The 5,008-nt window shown below is 50.2% G+C and overlaps 1 long non-coding RNA gene across 2 annotated transcripts; it reads right to left on the bottom strand.

Annotated features, from left to right (window-relative positions):
• Positions 1-400: 400 nt before the first annotated feature.
• Positions 401-4,606, bottom strand: LOC137858743 (uncharacterized). Of its 2 annotated transcripts, XR_011097972.1 has the most exons (3): positions 4,202-4,365; positions 3,206-4,004; positions 401-1,470 (listed from the first exon to the last, which is right to left on the bottom strand). It is a non-coding gene; the product is annotated as an uncharacterized lncRNA (long non-coding RNA). The 2 variants fall into 2 exon arrangements; XR_011097971.1 differs by lacking the exon at positions 401-1,470 and having other exon boundaries at positions 2,262-4,004; positions 4,202-4,606.
• Between the last annotated feature and the right edge of the window lie 402 nt (positions 4,607-5,008).

The following is a 5,008-nucleotide window of genomic DNA, read 5'->3' as shown; positions in this document are numbered from 1 at the left end:
CAGTGTTTTTGTGTGTGTCCCACTGATGATGCGTTTATGGAGTAAGGTGGCCGGTGAAGTGCAAGCATTGGCATGCACACCACCACAACTCAGTGCTGGAACCGTAACCTCCTACACAGGCTTTTCTTGTTTGGAGGTGGTGAAACCAAAGAGATGCTTTTGGAGCTGATGCTGGAGAGGCTGAACTTTGTGATTATCTCCACTCCACCTGTGCTCGGCTGCCGGCAACCCTTCCTGAGCCAGTTTGGGCACTGGGAGCTGCTGCAGGGCACAGAGGTGCTCACAGTGAGGAGCCTCTCCTGCTGCACCTGGGTTTTCACAGGACCTGGTGGGAATGCAGCTCCCGCACTGCCCTTAAGTTTTATGTGCTGCCACGTGGCTCCATCAGTCCTCTCTGATGGCTGGGGAGTTTTGTTTCCAGACTGAATTTATCCCTTCATGCCCGTTATTCCTTCTTTCTCCTTGTGCCAGCGTTGTCAGGTGGGGTTTGGGCTCAGCTCTGTGCTTCTAGAGGGCACAGACAGCCCCAGCTCCCACCCCGCATGCAGAAACTCCTGTTGTAGCCAGATCCATGCCACCCTTCAGCCTTGCGTACAGAGCGTGGCACCTGCCTGCCCCCTGGGCCACCCCCCTGTCAGTGCCTCTGGTAGCCCCTCGTCTCGATCCCAGAAGCTACCACGTGAAAGCTCCCCTACCATTCATTTTCCTGGGTGCCTGCCAGGTGCAATTTTATTAAACAATTTACAAATGAGAGCCCATGCCTCCTTCCTCCCCCCCCCCCCCCCCCAGTTATGTCTCTATAGGAAAATATCCATAGTCATCTGTCAAAATGCCAGATTTCTTACTAGATGTGCTGTGTTGAGGAAAAAAAAAAAAAAAAAGGAAAAAAAAAGAGAGAGAGATGTTAATTAATTCTGTGAGGAGGATAGTTCTAAATAATAGATATGAGTTGTGTCCAAGGCATGCCATGTTCTCGGCTTCAGATCTCGTGGCGACAAGGCGTCGTGCCGGCTGCGCTGCAGCAGAAGCGCCACGTGCAGGTCACAGCAGGGCTCGGGAAACGATGGGACCAGGTGCCGGGTCACTGCCAGCCACCCCTCTCCTGGTACCGGCCCTTTGAGGTGGGTAACTTCACAGGGAGACCCCGGGGAGGCCGAGGTTGGGTTGGTCGGTGTTTGGGAGGAGCGCTGAGTTTCCATCCGAGGCCTCTGCATCAGCACTGCACGCGGCTCTCCCGCTAGCAAGGAAGAAGCGAGCAGCGCACGCTTCCCCATGTTTCTTGACATGACAGCAACTCCGTGCCCTCAGCGTGCAAATACCACAAGAGCCCTGTGCAGCGGCGTGACGTTTTCGGCTGGAGGTTGGTCCCGGTCACATGGAGCTCACTTCTGCCTTCTCTGCTTCCCTTCCTCTCACCTCCTTCCATGTGGGGCCAGGAGAGGAGAGGAAAGCCCCGGCAGTGGCGAGTTTCTGTGGACACCAGAGAGGAAGGTGAGACAGACACGTGGAGCCATCGGCTGGTCTGGGCTGGAAGGGACCTCAAAGTCCATGGCAGGGAGCTCCCAGCAGCCTGGGCTGCCCAAATCCCACCCGGCCTGGCCCAGGGCACCACCAGGGATGGGGAGGCACAGCTCCTCAGGGCAGCCTGCATGAAGTAAGGTTTTAAACAAGCACGCACAATTTAAGTGATACCCAGTGTAAACCTGCAGCCTCGAGCAGCAGGGAGCACTGAGCAGTGCTGGCAGCACGCATTCAAATAGCAGGTGTAACTTAGGACGTGTTAGAAAGAACTCAAATATTAATAATATAATAAGCTATAAATTAGTTATTAAGGTTTTGATCCACTGAAGTCAATGGCAAATTTTTCACTCACTTCAGTGGCAGGAAGAACGAGCCCGGTGAGTATCACATCATGTTTAAATGGATGATATTGTGAACTGTAATACTCTTAAAAGCAATGGGAAGTGTAAATCAGGCCAGTGCTATGCTAATCTGCAGCTGGAAACCAGATAAATCAATAGAAATAAGTAGGGGTAAAAAAGGTATAAACTAAGCTTGTGCATTTAATTAAACTTTGCAGCAGCTGCAGACTGACTTTTCTGGGCAGAAAACACCTGGGTGCTCAGCTGCAGGTAGCCCCAGTGATGGCCCACACCTACAGCCCTGGAGGTCTCCACCGTGCCCTTGTGTCTTCTGCTGCCCTCGGCCTCACCACGCTGTGCACACACAAACCCCGGCCTCAGGAACACCCCCGGCCACGCAGCACATTGCTGCGGGGAGAGCCCTCTGGCCATCCAACAGCAGACCTGTGCAACGCCTCCTTGTCTTCTGCTGAGCTATTTAATCTCTCTTGTTTTCATAGTGCACATAGCGTTCTCTTTCCCACAAAACCAACAGAAAGGGGAAAAAGCAGCATTTTTCGGCTTGTTTTCCCATTGCAAATTTACTGGGCACACACTACTGAACATTTTTGGGGCCAAATATTGCATCTTGATTGTTTTGCTAAGTGTCTGCAACAACTGTCCAGCAAGAAAAACAAAAATAATTAAAAAAAAAAATCTTATTTCCACAGAAATATCCCAGATCAAAATCAGATGGTAAACCCAGCATTCTTCCCACAGCTTCATTTAATTTTCCCTCTGTTCTTTTAATGCTTACGTAGGAGTGTTGAGAAAAAAAAAAAAAAGAAAAAAAAAAAGAAAAAAGAAATAAAAACTAAGGAAGGCCAAGAAAGCGTTCTTGTTTGTACAGACAAATAACATTTCCTAATTTGTTCCGAGGCTTTTTAGTGCTCTTGTTATGGATCTCCCCGTATCCTCTGGCATACTGGCTACACACGTCCGTGGGTACGCCGCACCCTGTGCGCCGCTTAAAAGTGTGCACATTGCCCCACACGCGGCATGGCAGTTACCATGGCAATGATGCTTCTCAATGAACATAACAAACAAACCACATTAAAAAGAACAAAACCCAAACAATCCCTAATTAAATTAAATTTTGGCAGCAAAAATAGCATTTTTTTTCTCTAAATACTAAACATTTGTAAGTACCCGTTGGCCACGTCTGCTCATGACACTAACTCCTGGCCTCCACTGTTTACTCAATCCCCAGTTACAGAATGACCTTCCGTGCTGCAATTCCTCAACCACTTTTAATAATCATTTTCAGTTACTGAGTAAGTTATGAAGTTTTGTATAAATCATACCATTTCATGAGGAACTGGGGCACTTGGAGACTCCGAGAACTTGCCCTGCTGGGTGGAGGCACCAGTGCTGGTGGGCCAGTGAGGCAGATGGCTTCTCACCCAGCAGATCCTGTCTGTGGGGCACGTCTTCGTTCAGCATCCGACATGACCTTGCCAACCCCCAGACACCGTGTTTTGAACACATAACCCCCCTTTGGGGGGGCTGTCTCGGTCAGATCAGAGGAGCACTGTGCCCTGCTTGCAAACCGGTGAGCATCCCACTCCTCCCAGTGCTTGTTGGGCTGTGCCTGCAGCTCTGTGTCCAGTTCTGGTCCCCACAATTCAGAAAAGATGAGGACAGGTGGGAGATTCCAAAGGAGGGCCATGAGGATGATCCGAGGGTTGGAGAACCTGCCCTGTGAGGAAAGGCTGACAGAGTTGGGTCTTTTCACCCTGAGAAGAGAAGGCTCTGGGGAGGCCTCGTCACAGTATTCTGGTACTTCAGGGTAACTGCAAAGAGGGCAGAGGCTCTGTCCCAGGAAGCCACATGGAGAAGACAAGAGACAATGAACTGGTACACTTTGTACCAGGAGAAGTCTTTTCTTGATACAATAAAGATTTTTTTTTTGCAGCGAGAGCAATCACCTCCCGAGAGATATTGTGGAATCAGCATCTCTGCAGGTCTTCAGGATGGGATTGGGCTGGGTGCTGGATAATCTCATCTAGGCTCCCTTTTCCCAGGGCAGGTTGGACCCAGTGATCTTCCGAGGTGCCTTCCAGCCTGGGCTGTTCAATGGTGCTATGATTCCGTGATCCTAACCTGTGAAGAAACACGCTGGTTTATGCTTGGAACACCTTTGGTGCTCTTAGGGTCACATCTGTATCGTGTCACAGCAACAACCAGCATGGGAGGCATCTGCTCTGTGCTGGGGCTATTGCTTTAGGATCATCACAATACATCACATTCACAAACATTCTGGTTTAAGAAAATGTCCTGAGAGCCTTTGGCTGTGTTACCTCATGAGAGCCTCCCTGTGCAGCCTGTCCTGACCACATCCCCATGTGGGACATCCCCGAGGCACTGGGCTCTGCCCTCGGGCTGTCCCAGTGCTGGGTGCCAGCTTCCCCTCCCTCTGAGCTCTTCATTAGTGCCCAAACTTGAAGCTCTCTGCCTCTGAAGATCATTAATCATAGATGTAATTTAATGACAGCTGGGTCGCGTCCCACTAACTAAGTACACCTTGTTTGCCTCAAAATGCTAATCGCTCCTCTGAAACATTAATGAGGGACAATTGGTATTAAGCCTAATAATTGTGTGTGGTCTTGCTACAGATTTATTCATATGAACCCGGTTCCTTTGTCATGGTAAAAAGCAGCAAAATCTGGTTGTGCAAATCACCTATCCCTATAGCACTGCCATAAAAAAACCTCTCTGAAATGTCTGTATATTGACCAGATTAATTACAGTGCAGGTTTCCCAGGAAAAGGTGGAATCCATTTCTGAAAACCTTAGCACAGATTAGATCGCATTTACCTCCCCGAGACACCTCCTTGCTTTCAAAGGAATCTCAGTGAAATAACCTGGAGTGCATTTGTGCCCTGGCAGCCACCGCTGCCCGAAGGAGATCTCCACAGAGCAGGAGCTGCTGCGCCCAGGGGCCAGGGGCGGCCAGCGGTGGGCTGAGTCCTGCAGAGCAGCGGCGAGGCTGGGACCCCTCTGCTCCTGAAGGGAGGAATTATACAGGAAAGTGTCCGGAGGGGAGAGGGGGAGAAGGGGGCGAAGGAGTGTGTGTTTCTGAGCTGTGCTGAATGAAGGCAATGTCT

The sequence above is a fragment of the Anas acuta genome, chromosome 6, assembly GCF_963932015.1.
Source record: "Anas acuta chromosome 6, bAnaAcu1.1, whole genome shotgun sequence".
In the NCBI taxonomy this organism is placed as follows: Eukaryota; Metazoa; Chordata; class Aves; order Anseriformes; family Anatidae; genus Anas; species Anas acuta.
The sequence above is the reverse complement of the archived record's forward strand: the minus strand, read 5'-3'. Positions and strand labels throughout refer to the sequence as shown.